This window comes from Sus scrofa, chromosome 8 (assembly GCF_054392235.1).
Source record: "Sus scrofa isolate SSC_HxYL_T2T_F1_AM1 chromosome 8, Sscrofa_HxYL_maternal_Yorkshire_Landrace_v2.0, whole genome shotgun sequence".
NCBI lineage: Eukaryota > Metazoa > Chordata > Mammalia > Artiodactyla > Suidae > Sus > Sus scrofa.
Window position 1 is genome coordinate 19070876 of NC_139390.1, and position 23606 is coordinate 19094481.

The 23606-nt window shown below is 43.2% G+C and overlaps 1 protein-coding gene and 1 long non-coding RNA gene across 4 annotated transcripts in view; one reads left to right on the top strand and one right to left on the bottom strand.

Moving 5' to 3' along the window:
• The window catches only part of SEPSECS (Sep (O-phosphoserine) tRNA:Sec (selenocysteine) tRNA synthase), a 63802-nt gene extending 43111 nt beyond the window's left edge, over nt 1-20691 (bottom strand). Inside the window, exon 1 of one of the 2 annotated variants that reach the window (XM_084971675.1) lies at nt 20473-20691. The gene's annotated coding sequence lies outside the window, so the exon portion shown is untranslated. The remainder of the gene's footprint in view (nt 1-20472) is intronic. The other variant, XM_013978560.3, reaches the window with a different exon arrangement.
• Nucleotides 1-23606, top strand: part of LOC102157952 (uncharacterized) — a 46838-nt gene that overhangs the window by 5057 nt on the left and 18175 nt on the right. The gene's annotated exons all lie outside the window — the stretch shown is intronic.

The following is a 23606-nucleotide window of genomic DNA, read 5'->3' on the forward strand; positions in this document are numbered from 1 at the left end:
AAGAAAGAAAACAAAGAGGATTGGCAAAAGCAATAGTGGTTTCTGTGAAGAAAAAAAAAAACTAAGGGTGAGATGAGAAGGAAGTTTTGGTCCAGGCCAGGGAACCTGCAGGAAGGAAGTGTGCGAGGAGATAGGTGTGCAGCAAGTGGCCAGGCAGGGAGAGGAGGGGCCAGATTATCATCGGGGATTTTGCAGTGCAATGCTGTACTCCCTGGAGGAAACCCCATTCTCTCCATCTCCCTGTGAGCTACTTAGTAAAATAGCCTTTTTTTGTTAACCCACCATGGGGTTGGATCTACTTGGGAAATGCCTTGAACGACTAACTCCTATTATCAGCATGCGTGCAGAGCGAAATAAAGGCAGCTCAAAAGCACCTGGTCCCTTCTGATTTACACTAATAAGAGCTCACGCTGAGGTCCTGTGCCAGGTGCTGCTCTGAGGACTCAGCCTGCAGTAACTCATCCAGTCCTCCCAGCAACTCTGTGAGGCAGGTATTTTTATCCTCACCCCATTTTACCACGGAAGAGGCTAAGGCTGGAGAAGCCAGGTGAGGTGGCACCGTTGGTCAAGGGAAATAGCCAGGATTCGGACTGGGTTGTCTGGTTCTGGCGACTGTGCTGGTAATCACCCTGTCACACACACACACACACACACACACACACACCACTCTCAGAGCCAAGAGGTATGCATGGTGCAGGTTTTGGCAAGGTACATATGCAGCCTCAAAGTTCTGTCCACCGGGGAGTGGATGGACTAATAAGAACATTGCCAGAAGCAGAGAGAGGATCTGTTGCCAAAAGCTCATGACATCTTAAAGCCCATCGTATCTTATAGGCAGAAGAGACACCGCCTTATTGGTCTCAGGATTCCTTAATGCTAAACTCCCATAGCCTCTGAACACCCAGAAGGCATCACAGACTTCTGCAATCCACCACAGCTTATCTGGCAACACTTTTGTCATCCTTCACCCAAACCCTATCTCTCTGTCTTCCCCTTTCCCTCTAGTCATCAACCTTAGACAACTGCACATACAATCCAGACTCATTACCTTGACCTATAAAGCCCTGCAAGTTTTAACCCCCGCTGACGTCAAGTCCTATCCTTCCCCAGTAGCCTCTGGGCTCCCACCCCACGGACTTCCTGAAACACACCAAATGTTTCCTTTCTCACCTCAGGACCTTACACACATGCTGTGCCTGCTGCCTTAAGTGGTCTTCCCTTAGTGTGCATAGCTAGCTCCGACTTTTCCTTCCATGTAAATGTCACCTCCTCTGAGAAGCCTTCCTTATCTAAGTAGCAACCTAGTTTGAAGTAAATGCTCTATAGATTCACTTAAAATTCTTTTATGAGCTGATTACTTTGGTAATGTCTGGAATGGAAGCTCCCAGAAGACAGGAAGTGTGACTCTTCACCTGCTCTTCCTAGCACTTAGCACGGTGACTGCCACGTGGTAAGAATTCACAGACATTTTTGAATGAGTGCGTGATAAGAATGGCTCCCAAAGATTGCTTATCATGTGGTGGTTGCTGAATGAACCCAGATATGGAGAGAGGGGAGAGAGCAGGGACCGTAGATAAACAGATGACACCTTATGTGATGAGGACGTTTCAAGTCAAAGAGAGATTTTCCCAAGGCAGAAGCAAATAGACAATGACCTCATCACTTTGTCATTCCACTCACACGTGTGTGAAAATGTTTAGGGTGGGCGACATGACAAGTCTCACAAAGTGTGGAGAGATCTGGCTGTTGTCAACCTCCTTAACGGGACCTCTTAAGCAATTTGAAGCAAAAGCCACGCCAGTGGCTTCAAAGAGCAGTTGGAAGGAGGAAGTGAGAGCGTCGTAGAATAGGAACTAGAATGCTCAGAAAAGTCTTCTGTGATTGGAAAAAGAAAAAAAAAATGGAGTAATTGCATTTTGCTAAGACTCAGAATTCCGAGAGCCTGGTCTCATCTTCAGCTTCTCTATTTCAGATGAAGGGAGATGAAATACAAGTACATGTGGATGTAGCAGAAGGTAATTTAAGACCTTCCCTGGGAAGAGTGCAGCAGTTCTCTCTCCGGAGGGAGGAGGCGCCCGGTTGAGCAAGCTCCCTCCAAGCAGTAAAACTGCGAGATAGTTACAATTCCCCGTCAAAGCAGGAGCAGGAGGAAAGCTGCGGGAGACTTGTCAGGAGGCTGTGAACTGCGTGGAGCCTGGGGCTTGCTGGCACTAGAAAGAGAGGGAGGAGGCCCTTGACTTGGAGTGATGGCTGCTCAGGTGGCTGGTGATCAAGAGGAAGGAGGTGGTGCCTGAAGCAGGCAGATGGAGGTCAGAGCCTGACCTCCTCCTCTTCCTCCCGCATGATGTTGTGCAAAGGACCCAATCTGTCTAGACCCTCCTCTGTGAAAGGGGGTTAATAACATGAGGGGAAGGCAGTGATGGATGTAAATGGCTCAGCCCAGCGCTGGCACAGAGGGAGCATGCAGCACACAGGAGAGCATGGTGGCCGCTGTCGTGGCCGTGGTAGTAAGGAAGAAGCCACCTGCCCCGGGGGTGTGGTGTGTACCGGCCCCATCAGCCTCCTCACCGGCCTTTCTGAAAGCTGGACAACCACAAACTACATTCCACCAACTCCCAGCTAGCACTCTAGAAGCAAGTTAAGTTTAACCCATCAGAGACTTGGAAGGTGCAGGGTATTTCCTGCTTCTTTTGGCTGTTTATTGTCACAGGCAAGCAAGGCAGGAGAGACATGAAATTTCTGGCCTTTCACAGTCCATTCTCTCTTCTTTTTTTTTTCTTTTTTCCGCTTCTTGGCTACACCTGCAGTATGTGGAAGTTCCCAGACCAGGGACTGAATCTAAACGACATCTGCAGCCTATGCCACAGCTGCAGCAATGCTGGATCCTTAACCCACTGCACCAGGTCAGGGTTGGAACCAGCAATGCCACAGAAACAAGCCAGATCATTAACCCACTGGGCCACAGTGAGAACTCTCAGCGTCCGTTCTTTAGACTTTTGGGTGTCCAGAGGCATTGTGGCTTCTTGATACCAGGAACACAGTTTCAGCTCCTGTGACATTGCTACCTCTTGACATTGGTAACCCTAGCAGGTGCCCCAGAGGTGGTAGCTCCCCTGGCAGGTCAGTTCTACAGTATTCTGAGGGGTATTTCTAGAGGCCCAGTCAAGAGCCCACATCCCTAGACTGACTAGTGATTTTGTAAATGCCTTATTCCCTGCGTTAAGTCCCTTCACATTTAAAATATCTAGAGTCATGTCTGCTTCCTGCACTCAATCCTGACTACACACTAGATGTTTACATTTCTTTCCTTTACAATCTTAATTGTGTATCATATTTTTCACAAATGAATAAAAAAAGTTTTTAAAGCATCATCCACATTACCGGGTAATATTATTTCCCCTGAGTTATTCTCACCTATAGGAAGGTTGACCAATTACCCCATCCCTATGTAACTCAGCCTGAGGCATCGTCGTCCTCTGGTGACAGCTGCCTACATTGCTCCTGCCCTACTGGGGAGGGAGTCATTAGAGAGAAATCAGAGAACAGACTTCACAACCCCAAACCAAGAAAAAAGGGTGTGATCATGGAATATTGAGAATGGACACATTGAGAGAGACGAATTTCTCCAGAACTGCTCAAGAGAGATGGAGCATGGATGACTCAATGTGAGTCTTCCTGTCAGCTTGGCAGATTTAGCCTTTTCTTAGAGAATGACTCACCAGGCCTCGCTGATGACTGTGCTACTTAAAAATAGCCACTCCCTTTGCCGTGGACTTAAATCCTTTTCCGAAGGAGGCAGGAAATAAACACACTCTGCAACCTTTTCATCTTAACTTGGTTTCCCTCTTGACAAAAGATCATGCTGCCCATCTGACACCTGTGCTGGTGCGATTATAACTTCTCTGTCTCCCTAGACGCTACTGAGTTAGCATGCCAGACTTTTTTTCAGCTTTTTGTGAGTCTGGAATCATTTTATCAGTGATTCAGTTCTACAGAGTCTGAAAGCTCTTCTATAGAGAACTGAGAACAGTTTGTGAACCTCATACACTGATGGTAGGAATGTAAGTTGGTGCAGCCACTGTGGAAAGTCGTATGGAGGTTTCTTGAAAACCTAAAAATAGAACTACCAGGTAATCCAGCAATTCCACTCCTAGATATATATCCAAAGAAAGAAAAAACACTAATTTGAAAAGACATGTGCACTTCAATGTTCATAGCAGCATTATTTACAATCACCAAGATACATAAGCAACCTGTGTCCATCAATTGATGAATGAATGAAAAAGTGATATATAGGAATACTACTCAGCCATAAAAAAGCATGAAAGTTTCCATTTGTCAATCTTCCAACATAGACAGACTTGGCACTAGGCTAAGTGAAATAAGTCAGACAAAGACAAATACCATATGATATCACTTATATGTGGAATCTAAAAAATACAACACACTAGTGACCATAACAAAAAAGAGGCAGACACCTAGATAGAAAGAACAAACTAGTGGGGAGAGGGAACAGGGAGAGGCAATATAGGGGTAGGGGAATTAAGAGGTATAAACTATTTTGTATAAAATAAGCTATAAGGATATATTGTACAACATGGGGAATATAGCCAATATTTTATAATAACTATAAATGGAATATAACCTTTTAAAAATGTGAATATGTTGTACACCTATGACTGACATAATATTCAATAAAAATTTTTAGGAGTTCCCACTGTGACACAATGGGTTAAGAAGCTGACTGCAGCAGCTCTGGTCACGGTGGAAGTGCAGGTTGGACCCTGGCCTGGCACAGTAGGTTAAGGAGCTGTTGTTGCTGCAGCTGTGGCATAGGTTGCAGATGTGGCTCAGAGTCAGTCTCTGTCCCAGGAACTTCCATATGTCATGAGTTCAGCCATAAAATTAAAAAAAAAAATTTAAAGAATATCTACTATTTATGAGATGAATCGATCAATAAATGGTACCGTTCAATAAGTAATACCTATTGAAATTATTTGCTGGATGTCAGAGGAATGCAAAGATGAACAATCCGCAATCAAAACCGTCTAGATCCTGCTGTGTAGGAACTATACCTGGTCACTTATGAGGGAGCATGATAATGTGAGAAAAAAGAATGTGTGCATGTATGTGTGACTGGGTCACCTTGCTGTACAGTAGAAAATTGACAGAACACTGTAAACCAGCTATAATGGAAAAAAAATCATTAAAAAAAAAACCCTTTAGAAATATCAATGGAGTTCCTGTCGTGGCTCAGTGGTTAGCAAATCCGACTAGGAACCATGAGGTTGCGGGTTCGATCCCTGGCCTTGCTCAGTGGGTTAAGGATCCGACATTGCCGTGAGCTGTGGTGTACGTTGAAGACACAGCTCAGATCCCATGTTGCTGTGGCTCTGGTGTAGGCCAGCAGCTACAGCTCTGATTTGACCCCTAGCCTGGGAACCTCCTGTATGTAAGTAACTATAAGTCGGAGTGAGATGTGCCATATAATTCAAGATCCCGTCCAATTTAGACAACAAGTTTCAGTAGGACATACCATCTGAAAATGAACCAAGTCTCTGTCCAAAGATAGAGTATTCCAGGAGGAGGGCAGTGAAAGAGTAATAGTGTGGAGGTAAAAAGAAGCCTGATAGGCTTTTCAGGGGGTAGGAGGTGGACCTTAAAGGCCAACTTGAACTTGAATATTTGGATTGCAAAAGCAGCCACAAATGCTTCCCTCTCCAGCATCCATAACTCAAGTAAATCTATCCCACACTGACACTGGACTTGGCCATACAACTTGCTTCGACCAAGGGGATGACCAGGGGTAGCAAACGTGCTTCAGGTAGAGGCAAGCAAAGAGCTTGCACGTGTGGGTGACCCATGCTGCACATGGAACCCTTCTGCAGCCATGTGAACAAGCCCGCTTTAGCTAGTTGAATGGTGATGAGAAACATGTGGTCCAGTTCTCTCCACTGACCGAGTCCACAATCAGCACTGCCAGGAGAACAGGAACCTAGCTCCCTGCAGCTGGCCATCGATCCAAGAGCGAGCCCAGTCAACACCAGCAGCAGAATCACCCAGCTGGGCCCAACCCAAAGAACTGTGAGCAAATGATGGTTGTTTTTTTAAGCAGGTGCATTGGGCATGGTTTGTTAAGCAGTAAACGTCTGCTGATAATGGGAGCCATTAAAATGTGGGGGCAGGAATTCTCCGTGGTGCAGTGGGTTAAGGATCCAGCATTATCACTGCAGTGGCTTGAGTCACTGCTCTGGTGCAGGTTTGATCCCTGACCTGGGAATTTCCATATGCTGCAGGCGTGGGCGGGGGGGGGGGGGGGGGGGGGGGGGAAAGAGAGAGGTGAGGACTGGTGAATGACTTGAGCAAATATGATGTGCTATCCTGATAGACGTACACTCCGGAAATTATAGGCACATCATAAACAGATTAAGCAAAGTAATTATTGATGTAAATTAGCTTCGAAATAAAAAGAAAGTTGACAAGTGCTTATTGAGTGTGGAAGGTAGCAGTTCATGATATTCTACATCCTTGCTACTTAAGGTGTTGTCTATAGGCCAAAGGCATCAGCATTACCCGAAGCTTACTGGAAATATAGAATTTAGGCTCCACACAAAACCCATTGAATGTGTTGTGAATCGGAATTTCAACAACATCTCCAGGTGATTCTTTGGCACTATTGAAATTTGAGAAGCATTATCCTATCCTAAAAATGCAAACTGAATCCACATTGAACACTCACCTAGTCTTTCTTATTCTGGTCAGATATTTTTATTTCTCTAGATGTTTTATAGTTTTTGTTTGTTTGTTTTTTTCTTTTTAGGGCTGCACCCGTGGCATATGGAAGTTCCCAGGCTAGGGGTCAAATTGGAGCTGCAGCAGCCACTGGCCTACACCACAGCCACAGCAATGCCAGATCCAAGCCGCATCTGCTACCTACACCACAGCTCATGGCAACGTGGGACCCTTAACCCCCTGAGTGAAGCCAGGAATCCAACCCGTGTCCTCATGGATACTAGTCAGGTTCATTAACAGCTGAGCCACGACGGGAACTCTGTCTCTAGATGTTTTAGTATACCTTCCTGCTTGCCTGCTTCTTACTATAGCTTCGGTAAAAACAAAACCCACACACTGAAGAAAAAAAAACCTTTATTCTTTGAGATTATATTATTAACAAACTGTGTGTGTGTGTGTGTGTGTGTGTGTGTGTGTGTGTGTGTTTTCTTGAGAACTCTGAGTAGGGCCCAGCAAATAAAACTGCTTTCCCCATCCAGGTTCTGAACCAATTAAGAAGGAAGACAAAGAACAAACCCCTACCGGTAGGGGCCAAAATGTCCTCTTTAATGCTGACAAAGTCTAGGTTAGAGACACTGCCAAGTGGACTTTCCCTACAGCATCCAGGATTAACCAGACTCAACCATAATGAGTGCTGGCCCAGGGAAACTCCCCAAAGAGAAGGAAGAAGGAAGGCCTGCCTAGGGAGAGGGAGAGGCGTGATCGAGGGGCTGGAGAAGGCCAGGCGAGATACTTCTACCGTACAAGAAACCCTGGGAATGGAGATTGGAATCTATGTGTGGTGTGGTTGCGAGGGAGATGTGTTCCATAAAATGTGGTCATTGCCATTGCTTAGCAGCTTCCTAAGGGCTGGATTCTTTAGAAACGACCTGTAATCATGATTGCTTGATGGTATGATCTTCTGTTAAAATGAAGTAAGAGTTCCCGTTGTGGTGCAGTGGTTACTGAATCCAACTAGGAACCATGAGGTTGCAGGTTCGATTCCTGGCCTCGCACAGTGGGTTAAGGTTCCAGCGTTGCCGTGAGCTGTGGTGTAAGTCGAAGACTCGGCTTGGATCCCGTGTTGCTGTGGCTGTGGCGTAGACCGGTGGCTACAGCTCCGATTAGACCCCTAGCCTGGGAACCTCCATATGCTGCAGGAGCAGCCCTAGAAAAGGCAAAAAGATAAAAATAAATAAATAAAATAAAATGAAATAAAGAAGATTGTATATATGATTTTTTAAGTGATAATAGAGTTTAGTCCAAAGAGTAATGATAACAAAAAACATGTTTGGAGCTTCAGAACAAGAATAGTGCCAAAACCAAGGTGAAAGAAAAGCGTTATAGATTTGGGAGAAGCAGGACTTTATTTATGAAGACTGATATTTGGCCCAGGAGTGGAGAGAACCATCAACAACTTTCATGTTACCCCATGACCCTGGGTTTCTCCAAGACACCCTACTGTTAATAATGATCATGGAGTTCCCTTCGTGGCTCAATGGTTAACAAATCCAACTGGGAACCATGAGGTTTGGGTTCAATCCCTGGCCTTGCTCAGTGGGTTAAGGATCCAGCATTGCCCTGAGCTGTGGTGTAGGTTGCAGCCGCAGCTCAGATCCCGCGCTGCTGTGGCTCTGGCATCGGCCAGTGGCTATAGCTCCGATTAGACCCCTAGCCTGGGGACCTCCATATGCTGCAGGAGAGACCCTAGAAAAGGCAAAAAAAAATAAATAAATAATGATGATCATAACAATGGTTAAGCTTTTTGAGCACTTCCTGCGTGCCAAGTACCGAACTCTTAAGAATGTTATTTTACTGAAGCCTCATAACAAGCCCACGAGGTCAGTATGTTTATTACCAGCGTTCTCATTTTGTGGCTGAGGAAATCAAGGCTCAGAAAGGCGAATAACCCACTCGCAGTCATTCAACTAGTAAGTGGTAAAGTGAGGATTCAAACCCAGGTCACCAGTTTCCTCTTTCAACCTTGTCCCTTTTATTCTTGCTTTATAGTCTTCCATTTTATTGTTTCTATTTCAAGTGTAATACATTTTTGATATATTTCAAAAAAATTAGAAAGTACAGATAAAAAAAGAAAATAAGAATCACCCATGATTTCCCTAAGAGGGATAACCACACTTAAAATTGTGGTGTACACCCATCTAGTCTCTCTTCTGTGCACATAGTCACTGTTTTTGGTATTTACAAAAAAAGGAACATATCGTCTTGATCTCATTGCCTGCTCTTCATACTTAACAGTGCATTATACACATTTACCATGTTGGTCTAAATCATGTTTTCTTCTAAAATATCATTGAACATCAGCTTTTATTCTGTTGTATGAATCTTTCCTAGTGTATTTAACCAATCTTCTAGTATGGCTTATTTATATTGTTAAAATATTTTCACTACGATAAACAAATCTGTGATGAACATTTTTAGGGCATCATCTTTGCATTCATCCTTATTTTGGGCAGTTTTTGCCTATCCCAAAGCCATTGCTTTTCCCAGTTTTTCCTCTCAATGAAACCTCCATTTTTAGAAGTTAGAAGAGAGCTGTCCTTTGATCTAGACAACTTTCCTCAACCCCGTTTGCAGCTGGGTGTGGCCAGGTGACTGAGCTCTAGCCAATCGGATGAAAGTGAAAGTGATCAGGCCATTTCCTAGTCAAAGCTTGAAGCAGCAGCTTCCATTCCCTCCGTACCCATCCTCTAGAGAGATGCAGCCACAGCTACACATGGCCCTAGAGGGTGGCTGTATTAGTCAGGGTCCTTCAGATAAACAGAACTACTACGGGGTGTGTGTGTGTGTGTGTGTGTGTGTGTGTGTGTGTGTGTGTGTATTTATAAAGAGCTTTACTATAAGGAATTGGCTCACCTGATTATGGAGGCTGAAAATTCTGAGATTTGCAAATAGCAAGCTCGAGATCTAGAAGAGCCAATAATACAGTTCTAGTCTTAGTCTAAAGGCCTGACAACCAGGAGAGCCAATGATGTAAATTCCAGCCTGCATCTGAATTCAAAGACAGAAGACCCATGTTCTGGCTCAAAGATGGTCAGCAGAGAGAAAGAATTCTTTCTTTGCTTTTTATTGTGTTCAGGCCTTCAGTGGATTGGATAAGGCCTCACCACACTGGGGAGGGCAATCAGCATTACTCAGTCTACTGATTCAAATATAATCTCATCCAGAAACACCCTCACAGACACACCCAGAGATAATGTTTACCCAAATTTCTGGGCATCCCATGACCTGGTCCAGTTGACATGTAAAATTAGCCATCAAAGTGGCAGAGTCACAAGATGAAAAGAATGTGGGTGACTTGACTGCCAGTTGGAGGAGGAATGCTTGCCAGACAGATCTTCCTTGAACTCCCCTGTAAGTAAAAAACTTGTATTATGTTGGAGCCATTATACAAATATTTCTTCTGTGGCATACTAGACATTGCTGAAAAACCACACACTCAGCAAAATTATGCATTCAAAAGGATGCTTGTAGGAATACAAGGCTTATCATCAGACCACTAAAAATGTATACAACTTTGTAATTAGAATGGTAACAAAAACAGTAATTGGTACCTTGGGAGGCAACTTGGACAGTCCATGCAGGAAGCTCAGTATGGTTGGAAGTTGCTTCAAGGCTATTAAAATGCTATTAAAAATAGTTGTGTGAAATTGTAGAGATGGCAACTAGATTAGCTATTGCTGGGTTAGCAATGGTGATGGAAGAGGCTGCGAGTGGCTGTCAGGGAGTAGACAAGGGAGCCTTGAGTGATGAAACAGTTCTGTAGCTTAGTTCTGGTAGTAGTTATGCTAATCTACACATGTGATAGATTTGCATAGATTTATACAAATACACACAGTGCAGGTATAACTGGTCAAATGTGAAGAAGCTCATGGGTCATACCAAGGACCAGTGTTAAGTTTCCTGGCTTTGATGTACTATAGCCGTACAAGATGTTACCATTGGGGAAACAGGGCGCAAGGTGTATGGAAGTTCCCTGTACATTTTTTTTTTTTTGCAATTTACTACAAATCTATAATTATTCCAAAATCAAAAGTTTTTTTAAAATGAGCAGAAAAGCTGTCTGTGGTTGTAGAAACAATACAGAGAGAAAGGAAGTTTTGAGCCCCAGAGGCTGCATCTGGGCCACCAGGGGAAGAAGTGCAGCCTGTTCTGAGCAGGGGTGAGGTGGGGGGTGGGGGAGTAGATACCTGTCTGTGAAGGAAGCCCAAGATATTGCACTTATTTTCATTTTTGTGACAAATACCTAAAAGAGCTCTTGCCTGTGTTATCAGTCAAGCTGAGGGCTTTTCCCCTTCCCGTGGAAGTTACAATTCTACTCTCAGTTTTTTGGGTTTTTTTTGTTTTTTTTTTTTTTGTCTTTTTGCCATTTCTTGGGCCACTCCCGCGGCATATGGAGGTTCCCAGGCTAGGGGTCAAATTGGAGCTGTAGCCACTGGCCTACACCAGAGCCACAGCAACGCGGGATCCGAGCCGCGTCTCTGCAACCTACACCACAGCTCACGGCAATGCCGGATCCTTAACCCACTGAGCAAGGCCAGCGACCGAACCCGCAACCTCATGGTTCCTAGTCGGATTCGTTAACCACTGCGCCACGACGGGAACTCCATCTCCTCTCAGTTTTTAAGCTCTTCTTCTCTCACAGTCTGTTCATGTTTTGGATTTGGTTTGTTTTCTGTCTTTGTTCCAGATCTACCTAGCTATTTAGAAAGATCTACTCGATCGCGAGTGGGACATTTTCAAAATATAAGCTGTAAAACATATAAGGAACAGGGGGAGTTTTCTGGGAAGACTGAATCCTATGAACAGACCTGCCTTTTGTGGGGATGTCCAGGTGTATTTCTGGGACCAGGCTACTGCAGGTTGCCCCTGTCGCCATGTGTAAAAGAAAATAGAAGGCTCAACCAAAACATAATTGGTGACCATAAAAGCCCTCAACTCTGAACCCCCAGTGCATAAGCGTCACCAGGGGCATATGCTTAAAATGCAGGTTACCTGATCTTCCATCCCCAGAGTTTCTGAATCCTTTGGTGAAGGGATATGGTCCAGGAATAGGCAGTGTAACAAGCACCCCAGGCAGTATGGCTGCTGCCCCTTTGAGACTTTAAGTCCTAAATCCTCAACAAGGAGGAGATTGGCCCAGTAGTTTTTAAGCATTTGGCTGAGTTCCTGCTGAAATAGTGCAATTTGGCTGAACAGTGAGCTGTGGAAGAGACGAGTAGAGGTGATGCTTCAAAGACATGCTGAGCAAACTGAAAAGCAAGTTAAAGCACTGTGACATTGCTTCCAATCGCCCAGGACTGACAGCAGCTGACAGTCGTGCTGGTACCAGTGTCACCTCTGAATACAAAGAACATTGGGTATTTTGACTCATTTCAGCAGGGATCAAATGTTAGGGAGAAAAATATTCCCCAACTAGTTTCCTCCTCTGAAACATCAGTGCAGAATAATAATGCGTTATATTCATGCATCAGTTTTCCAATCACCAACTTATTGGAAGCCATCCCAAGAGAGATCTTTTAAATTATCTGCCCTTAGGCAAATGGTACCTTTCTTGAAATTCCTTGAGTGTTGAAAAATATACCTTTAAAAAACACATCCCAAGTTCTTTATAGCTTAGAAACATTTCCTTCTCAGAATGTTAGGAGCTGTCCAGGTGAAGTAAAAGTGAATAAGGGACAGGACGCAAGTTAGCTGATAGTTAAGACATCAAGGAAAATTCTCTGCCCATGGGATTCTGTGTTGCCTTTGAATTTATAAAAATTATGAGGCCTATTTTTGCCAAACACTGTCCTGAACATTCATTGAAGAACATCCTTCTTACACTCTTGGAGATTCTGAGGTCTGTCTGGTCCATTTTTAGAATTTGGGGAATTCCTTGTGGCTCAGCAGAAATGAATCTGACCAGCATCCATGAGAATGCAGGTTCGATCCCTGGCCTTGCTCAGTGGGTTAAGGATCTGGTGTTGCCATGAGCCGTGGTGTAGGTTGCAGACATGGCTCAGATATGGCATGGTTGTGGCTCTGGCATAGGCCGGCAGCTGCAGCTCTGATTAGACCCCCAGCCTGGGAACCTCCATGTGCCATGGGTGCAGCCCTAAATAGACAGAAAAAAAAAAAATTGGAATATTACTGGCTTCTAAAGAACATAGATCATGGTTCATTGGTTTTGTATATTCTGCATTTTGTGCATTACCCAATATGTAAAAGATATCAAATAGTGTAGAAAGCACAAGAGATCTGCTTTAGAATGCTCGAGCCAAGGGAACTTCAGAACAGAGCAGAAGGAGGGGAGGGAAAGGGTATCTCCTGGCCCCCTCCTCCTTTTGCTTTGAAATTCCTAGTACGTAATACTTTGTTCAGATCCAAAGCATTATTCAAGCTAGATGATGCGGTGATGGGACAGAGAGAGCAGTGAAGAGTAAAAACCAACAATACCCCTCAAAAGTTGGAGATCTTACAACTAATAAGAGTAAGTTCCAAGGCAGGTTGTCCAAATAATAGTGTTTTAATAAATGAAGCAATGAGTGAGTGAATCTCACCTTTGCCAGTAAAGAAGCTGAGGCTCAGAGAGGGAAAGGAACTTGTCCAAAAGGCACAGCTAATCCATGGCAGAGCTGCGATTTGAAGATCTTCCTTCTGCAGAAGCCCACACAGCTAACACTACCCACACCGTCTCAGTCCTCACTTCCGCTCTGAAGGAAGTGTTTTGTTTTATTACAACGGAACATAAATGCTTTGTTAATATTCTGGTGCGCATTTACCAGATCATCTGTATCTCTTGTATAAAGCTTGTCTCTTCAAACACCCAATCATAGGACATGCTGATTTCTTCAGAAATTATAGACTCAGCCTCCACCATCACAGTGGCAGCTTCCCTCTCAAGAGCAAAGCATCACCAACACATTTTACCTCACAATAAACAGCTTCTAGAGTATACCCCCAGAGAGATGATACGACCAGTGATAAAAACAATTGACCAAAGACTGAGCTTTATTGACCAAATCAAGCCACTTAGTTTCATGAACTATTTCTTTTCTAGTTTATACTGATAAATTATAACAAATGTAAAGAAGGGAAAAAAAGACTTTTTCCTCTACCTTCTTAGGTTCAGTACATGGGACCCTGCAAATTAGACTGATGCAAGGCAGATTAACAGGAGAAAAAGTTTATTATTACTTATGCATTTGGAGGCTTTCCTAGAAAAGTGAAGACCATGGCGTTCCCGTCAAGGGTCAGCGGTAATGAACCCGAATATCCATGAGGATGCGGGTTCAATTCCTGGCCTCGCTCAGTGGGTTAAGGATCAGGCATTGCCATGAGCTGTGGTGTAGATCGTAGATACAGCTTGGATCCCACCTTGCTGTGGCTGTGGTGTAGGCTGGCAGTTGCAGCTCTGATTCTACCCCTATCCTGGGCAACTCCATATGCCATGGGTGCAGCCCTAAAAAGATTTAAAAAAAACGAAAAGTGAAGACCTGGAGACATGGATATGGAGGAAACACCTAAATGAACTAGAAAAAGAATAAACAAAACCCAAAGTTAGTAGGAAAAAGGAAATTAATAAAGATCAGAGCAGAAATAAATGAAGCAGAGACAAAAAAAAATAGAAAAGATCAGTGAAACTCAGAGTTAGTTCTTTGAAAAGATAAATAAATTCAATAATTATTTTTCTTCTTTAGGGCTGCAGATGCAGCATATGGAAGTTCCCAGGCTAGGCGTTGAATCAGAGCTGTAAATGCTGGCCTTATGCCACAGCCACAGCAACTCAGGATCCAAGCTGCATCTGCGACCTACACCACAGCTCACGGCAATGCTGGATTCTTAACCCACTGAGCAAGACCAGGGAGCGAACCCTAGTCCTCATGTTTACTAGTAAGGTTCGTTACCACCAAGCCGTGACAGAACTCCCAAATTTGACAATTCTTTAGAGAGACTCACCAAGAAAAAAAGAGAGCGGGCCTAAGGGAATAAAAATCCTAAAGCAACTGGGTTTACTTAGAAGCAAAAGATTTAAGTTTTCTGATATTAGAAGACTCCAAGTTAATTTTAATTCAATTATAGAAAAAATAAAGTTTAATTTTTTTTTTTTTTTTTTTTTTTTTGTCTTTTTGCCATTTCTTGGGCTGCTTCCGAGGCATATGGAGGTTCCCAGGCTAGGGGTCAAATCAGAGCTGTAGCTGCCGGCCTACGCCAGAGCCACAGCAATGCCAGATCTGAGCTGCATCTGCAGCCTACACCACAGCTCACGGCAATGCCAGATCCTTATCCCACTGAGCAAGGTCAAGGATTGAACCCGCAACCTCGTCGTTCCTAGTCGGATTCGTCAACCACTGAGCCATGACAGGAACTCCGTAAAGTTTAATTTTTGCACACCTGAATTTATACTATGAAATATACACCTTGCTATCCACTTTTAGTTAATATACATCTACTATAAGATACTGACCTAAGATAAGTATCTTATTTTTTTATGATTTGAATGTGCCATGTAAGGGTAATAAGGAATTAGTGGAGTTTCAAAATGGGAAAAAACAAAGGAATAACAGCAGAAGAAGTCATAAAAGAAAACTTAACTAGACTTAAATTAAAAAGACTAAGTCTTCAGATTGAAAGGGACTACCAAGAAGAATCAGGCAGAATGAGTGAGAAAAAAAGCACATACTTAAGACATATTATATCCTGTTAAAGTATCCAAACTCTTCAGAGAAAGAAAATAACCTACAAACTTAGGCAGAAAGAACACATTATTTGCAAAGGAAAGAGAATCAGGTTGGCAATCCATCTTTTTATCCATAACATTTGTGACTACTACAAAATTATAAAATGTTGATAGAACAGTATGGAAGTTCAAGAATTTCATACTAACAATGATATCATCGATAAAAAAGGATAGAAAATGTGATCAGACATGGATAAAGTAAACCACCCATAAAACCCAGCTGAGGAGTTCCCCTAGTGGCACAGTGGTTAACTAATCCGACTAGGAACCTTAAGGTTGCAGGTTCGATTCCTGGCCTGGCTCAGTGGGTTAAGGATCTGGTGTTGCTGTGAGCTGTGATGCAGGTCGCAGATGCGGTTCGGATCCCGCATTGCTGTGGCTGTGGTGTAAGCTGGCAGCTACAGTTCCGATTGGACCCCTAGCCTGGGAACCTCCATATGCCACAGGAGCAGCCCTAGAAAAGGCAAAAAGACAAAAAAAGAAAAAAAGAAGAAAAAAAAAAAAAAACCAGCTGAGGAAAGTACTCAAGGAAATGCATTAAATGTAATAAATATGAAATTAAAGCAAATACCTCAAGAGAATACCGAGAGTACAAGAGATAATAAGCATTGTGCTTTCTAATACCTATGGTTAAAATTATGATAAAAGACAAAATTACAATACAAGTATTCCATATGTTTGCTAAAACAGATGAGACACATTGCAGGGTGAAATTTATGACAGCCTGAAGTTTCAAAACCTGAAATTCTAAACTCCCTTGGAAAAATCCAGAAGTTGAGTATGGGAGAGCATAAGGGAGAACAGAAGTTTAAAGAAGTTTAAAAAATAAATGTCTAGAGGCTTGTAGTAAGTGGGCAGGTAAAATAACTTATTATATTGGCATTAACATTGCAAGAGGGGATTTTGAAAGCATAAGCTGCAGCTACCAGCTGCCAGCAGACACTGCTTTGAGAATGGCTGGTGGCATCTGACACAGCTTAGAAAACTCAAGTTCTCAGCCATACAAGAATGTGTCTGAAATCCACAATGGCCAAAGCAAATGTACAGTGCATGTCTGAAAGGTTACAACACAGGCCGCTTTGGTCAGTAAAGTTTAAGTTAAGCCATGTACAAGCCAGAGTGACTTCCTCTCACCTCAGTATGTGCAGGGTTTCCATCGTGTCCGCTTTCGATTGTAAGACCTTCAGTAGAAAGAAAGCACTGATGGTCAAAATATCTGTCCCCTGATGTCAGGGTGATTCAGCTGCTTGCCCCAGGAGTAGGTCTGGGCCTTCGGCACTAGCCCGCCTTCGTATTTGCCTAGTTAATCCACGTTGGGGGAAAACGGATCGGGTGTGGGGAACAAGCTCAGAATGCTGTGAATGAGGACATGCTTTATAGGCCATACATACCTTTTAGCCTTAGTACCCAATTATCACGCAAGCATTGTACACGTGCTTTCAGCAGTAGCCCTCAAGCAAGCAGTGATAGGTCGTGAGGGGTTAGTCTGTGATAACTCCACTAGATAATTTTCTTTTCCTTCTGCACATCAGGTCAAAATGTGTCTATCACCATAACTTGAACAAATACAGACTTAAGTTAACAGAACCAGAATTTTATCTATTGAAACATAGTCTTTTTCTGGACAATTACCCTCATCCCCCTCGAACACGGTCAAACCAAGTCTGATTTGTTTCCGAAATAAGTCTGCTCCATTGACCACATAGGCTCCTCCACCTCGATTCTGGTGTAAGTCCTCAGTCATCTCAGACTGAATTCCTGAAAAGCCTCTCAAGGCCAGAAAAGCCATGCTAAGTCCTGCCATCAGGCTCCACCTTGGTGGGTTTCTCGGTCCCCAAAGCATACAGATTCCTGCACATGCCAGGAGGCAATTTTTTCCATTCAGCTGATAAGATTGCTCAGAACCCGAGAGTCTCCCATTTCTGGAGGGACCAAGCAGAGAGAAAAAAAAAATTTAATTTTGCCCACAGAAGTGTAATTTACCCCATTGCTCAAAGTCATGAGCAGCTTGAGGGGGAGCGCTTCCCCATGTCTGGAAAGCATGGATCAAAACCAGTGATATTTCATACAAAGTAAACCATAAGCATAGCCATATTCATCAGTTCACTCCGCAACTAATCCTTTTTGTTATCTGCTTTATAAAGCCATCAGATTTTCCATGAGGATCCTATAATTTTTTACCCAGTTCAGAGGTATTGTCTGAAGTTTATCAGAGACCTATGCTTGTGAACCTTCTTTTTTTTTTTTTTTTTTTTTTTTTTGTCTTTTTTGTCTTTTTGCCATTTCTTGGGCTGCCCCGCGGCATATGGAGTTTCCCAGGCTAGGGGTCTAATCGGAGCTGTAGCTGCCAGCCTACACCAGAGCCACAGCAACGCAGGATCCCAGCCGGGTCTGCGACCTACACCACAGCTCACGGCAACATCGGATCCTTAACCCACTGAGCAAGGGCAGGGATCGAACCCGCAACCTCATGGTTCCTAGTAGGATTCATTAACCACTGCACCACAACAGGAACTCCTGAACCTTCTTAAGCATAAAGCACTTTTGCAAAAGCATCAGAGTACAACAATGACAGGACTTCAAAGGCATAGTTAAAGGTAATCAATAAAGAAATTTGAAAAAAAAAAAAAATACAGGCGTTCCCATTGTGGCTCAGCAGGTAATGAACCCAACTAGTATCCATGAGGATGCGGGTTTGATCCTTGGCCTTGTTCAGTGGGTTAAGGATCTGGCGTTGCTGTGAGCTGTGGTGTAGGTGGCGGATGTGTCTCAGATCTGGCACTGTCGTGGCTGTGGTGTAGGCCGACAGCTGCAGCTCTGATTCGATCCCTAGCTTGGGAACGTCCATAGCCACAGGTGTGGTTGTAAAAAGCCAAAAAAAAAAAAAAAAAAAAAAGGCAAAGAAAGAAACTTGGTTGCAATAACCAGAATTATGCCCTGATAACCTTACATATCAGTACACATATAAATTTTAGAAGTTTTATGTAATTTCTGGAATGTCTGTATTAATGACATTTATACACAGTGTAATCTAAGTAGGTTTATCACTCATGTGATAATGCTCCTCATGTATTTTAACATACAGGTAATCTTGGTTAATTTAGTATTTCTCTGAGGTGCCTCAGGGTTCCTCTGGAGCATTCTGCATTTAGCTGGAAGTCAAAAGAACTTTTATTTTTTATTTTTATTTTTATTTTTTGCTTTCTAGGGCTGTACTCCCGGCATATGGAGGTTCCCAGGCTAGGGGTCGAGTCAGAGCTTACAGCTGCCATCCTAAACCACAGCCACAGCAACACAGTATCTGAGCCTCGTCTGTGACCTACATCACAGCTCACGGCAACGCCGGATCCTTAACCCACTGGGCAAGGCCAAGGATCGAACCCACAACCTCATGGTTCCTAGCTGGATTCGTTTCCACTATGCCACGACGGGAACTCCCAAAAGAACTTTTAGAAGCTGCCACATACTTATTTACTTAGTCAACATGACAGAATATTTCCAAAAGCAAATACAAATCACTTAAAGGCAAAGAACTTCACACAGTCTTATCAAAAGTAGCATTTCAAGAAAACTCTGGAGGGAAAAACCAGATCCAGTCTTATCTCAGCCCATTCCCAACAAAAGCCATTTACCCAAGTAAACTTCCTTTTTCTTTTCCACAAACCTTCCATACCTTTCTGTATCCATATTATTTTGCCCCTTCGTTCCTTTTGCATTCAAAAGCAGCCACTTCTAGGACAAAAATCACTCTTTTCCCTTAAGAAAATGCAATGCCTTTCCTCATACCTTCTGTTTAAAATACACATCCTATTTTCTTTAAGCAACCATGGACTGTCTTCTACACCAGCAGTCTGTAGATGGGTAAGCATAAACACCAATGATTTCTAAAAACATGTGCTTTCTTACAGAGAATATCTCAGGGAGGCACTAAACATACTCAATAGTCCTAAACACCTTTAGTTTCTCTGTTTGGGAACTGATAGCTCAGTTTCTTACTTTCTTTGGGAATAACCTCGCTGTTCAACAGATGTCCATCATTTAACTTAATTTAGAACAACTCTAAAATTTCCTGTCCCCAAATATCCGGAGAGCTCATTCGTAAGTAGACTTTCCCAAAACATAATTATTCCTATAGAGTTTACTGAAAAGCTCTTATCTCATTTACACTTAACTTACTTGTAAAACATTTTATCACACCCAAGTTAATTTTCTTTCTGACAAATTCGCGATGGATATAAGGTCTTCTTTGATCTCTAATAAACCTAGGCACAGCGTATTTAACATTGACGACGCTAAAAGCATGTCTAGATTGATCAAACCATCTGGCTTAAGCCACCTTCAGTATCAGCTGTTAATTTAATGTTGACTATTTCCTGGATCATATGAAATTGATTCTGGTCAGTTACCTTCCGTATTTTTGAGAATTTACACAAGCAATTAATTTTTTTAAGCCAATTAAGTAGAGCTCACTTACAATTTAATTTCAATAATACCCTCTAAAGGTCAAGACAAAGATATTGCCCATTGAGACATACAGACAGACACAGCCAGAGCGCTCGTAGTTTCATTTTCTAAACTTAGTTATGAATCAGGTAACACAATTTCAAACTCATTTGTTTATAAATAACAGTTGGAATAAGTTTTTTTTTTTTAGTCATGGGCTCATAACTGTAAGTTGACCCTTTTGTTAAAAATCTTTCCTAGGGTATTATTAGATGGAATCCGAGCAGCACTTTCTGTACTGAGTTGAATTAAACACTTGTGAGCAAAACTGGCATCCTCTCCAGCCAAATGGAAGCCACAAACCAGAAAAACAGGCAGCCTGAGGCTCAAATTTGCTTCCAGGTCCTGTTAAGCCAGTGGCCTTAGTCCAAGGGGTGCCTTACAAATGGGATCTCCCAAACGGAAAATCCCCAGACAGACAAGGTCAAGGGGCCTCGAGTGCACACCAGGGGACTTACCCAGATGCTGGCAGAGGTGTCACGACATCCCAGACCCTGTTTTTCTCCTTCCCAAAATGACTTCTCAGAGTAGGAGTTTTGGGCCAGTGTGGGCACAGAGAGAGAGAGGTCCTCAAGGCCAAGGTGGCCTTGGCAACGGCTGCGGGGGGGGGGTCTTTCTCTCCCCTTCCACGCCAGCCTTGGAGTTCCAGCTGCTGAGATGGCAAGCCTGATATGACCAGGGCACGGCTCTACAGCGGGGATACCTAGCGATCCGGCCTCTGGGGGCATCCTCCAACTCTCCACTCTCCCAAAGGCGGCTGGTGTGGAGAGAAACCCCATAGTGTCAGATCAAGCCCAGAGGCTTCACAGGGCTGCCAGCTGCCCATGAGTTGATCCCAGAGGAGCCCCCAAAATTTGTTGCTGAAACTCAGCCTTTGTCCACCAGTGCCGAAGAGAAGAACAGAGACAGAGTTTGGGGCGAAGGAGAAAAAAATAGCTTTATTGCTTTGCCAGGCAAAGGTGGCCACAGCAGGCGAATGCACTAAAGACTGTGCTCTCAAAACATTTTTGAATTTTTCAGAAAGCAACAATAGGAGTTCCTGTTGTGGCTCAGTGGTAAGGAACCTGCCTAGTATCCATGAGGCTGTGGGTTTGATCCCTGTCTTTACTCGGTGGATTAAGGATCTGACGTTGCTGTGGCTGTGGGTAGGAAGGCAACTGCAGCTCTGATTCAACCCCTAGTCTAGGAACTTCCATATGCCCCACCTGCATACCTGAAAAGCAACCCCACACACACACAAAGCAACAACGAGTATATGCTAATACAGGGAGTTCCCTGGTGGTCTAGTGGTTAGGATTTGGCCCTGTCACCACTGCAGCCTGGGGTTCAATCCCTGGTATGGAAACTGAGATTCCACATCAAGCATCTGCACACCACAGCCTAAATAAATAAATAAATAAAGTTTAGAATTCAATATTTTTTAAAGTATATATATTTGCCAATACAAGCTATTCCTTATGGTCCTTGGTATGTAAAACTCTTCTCTGATAATTTAGGTAATTAGAAGATACCAAAAGTTTGCATTTGGCTTATGAATGAAAACTCTAGTAATCAAAAAGACCCACCTCTGTCACTTAGCAACTTTGTGATCTGGGGCAAGTTCCTGGCCCACTAAGCCTCAGTTTCCCCATCTATAAAATGCCAATAACAATAACCAAGTCAGCATAGCTTTGAATATGAATAAAGTTACATCAAACAATGTATATAAAACAGATTGGCTTCTAGAGCATAATATACATTCAAAAATGTTAAAATATAGAGTTCCCTGGTGGTGCAGCAGGTTGTGGATCCAGCATTGTCATTGCCATGGCTTGGGTTGCTGCAGTAGCACAGGTTCGATCCCTGGCCCAGGAACTTCCACATGCCACAGGCATGGCCAAAGGAAAAAAAAAAAGTTAAATAGTAATGATTGGGTAGAATCAGAGGTTAGCAAATTTTCTCTGAAGAGCAAGATCAGTAAATATTTTTTGGCTTCGAGGGCCATGGTATCTCTGTCCCAGCTATTCAGCTACATTAGTGTAATGCAAAAGTAGCCACAAATAACGTAAATAAATGGACGTGGCCATGTTTCAATAAAACTTTATTGACAAAACCAGGCAGTGAGCTAGATTTGGCCTAAGACTATGGCCTGCCAACCCCTGGACTGAATAAACTGATTGATTTATGGTACAATAGCAATACTTATGCACCACTTTTCCTGTCCCTTTTGTGGCAGACTCTAGAATTGATACTCAGTGATTCTGAGAGAATCTACCTCTCCTTGCTTCTTCTTTAATGAACATGAACTACTGTCAGCTCTACGTAGAAAAAAAAAAGGCTTTTAACCCTAGCCATTCCATTCATAGCTTCAGTGCCCAAGAGAAAAAGAAATTTGCCAGTTGACCTTATTGGACTCAACATACCCAATGTATTTGAATGATGCCCCATAATTAACTTCTTATTTGTGCTATTGAACGTCATTCTGCATTTAGTGTTGTTACCTCTGAGCCTTACCAGTTGTGAATCCTAGCAACCAGTAGGTGGCATCTCCATTTAATATTCATGCTGAATATTCACCCAGTTGCAGTCCCTTCCTTTGGTAAATAAGACTTCTCTCATGCATTTCAAGAATTCTAGAATTCTATCTGGATGGCATTCATAAATGTACTTAAGTTAGTATGTACAGTCTATAGTGGATTGCATTATGCTCCCCCCGCCCCCCCCCCAAAAAAAGGTTGTGTCCACACACTAATCTCTGGAACCTGTTAATGTGACCTAATTTGGAAAATGGGTCTTTGCTGGTGTAACTAAGTATCACAAGATGAGCTCATCATAGATTACCTGGGGAATTAGCTAAAACCCACCGCAAGGGTCCTTAGAAGAGACGGAAGAGAAGACACAGAGAGAAGAGACAGCCACGTGGCTAAGACTGGAATGACGTAGCCCCACGTCCAGGAACGCTGGTGCCATCAGAAGATGGAAGAGGCAAGGGAGGACCTTCCACTAAGAGCCTTTGGAGGGAACACAGCTTGCCAACGTGTTATTTTTGGTCTTCTGGCCCAATTTTTATTGTTTTAAGCCACAGAATGAGTGGCGATTTATTATGGTATCTCTAAGAAACGAACACATATTCCAAATAAATAAAACTGAGTCCAAAGCGAGGCAGATTGTTTAATAAAACAGGACATTTCAAACTCAGCTACCTGGCTCAAACATTCAGTCTACTCAACTATAGATCTTCTCTGCATCTCTCCCTTTGAACCTGAATGTTCACATCATCTGTGAGACAGGATTCTATCAAAAACTTGTATTTTGATTTCCCCAAGGATAACAAACCTTGTCTCTTTTCTAAGCTCATACTCCTCCCTCCCCTCATTCAGGAACAATGAGGCATTCAGTTGTCCACCACAACTTTTTCCACGTGTGGTATTAGAAACAAAGCAGGAACCAGAAAGAGATAAATGCACAATTCAGCCTCTCTGCATAAGCCATTCTTGTCTTATTTATAATGACTTTGCCTGGGACTCATTCAGATGCACTCAGCAAGCATTTACGGGGCTAGCAGACGCCAGACTCACTGCTGGGTGCTGCATAGTCAAAGATGAATGAGATA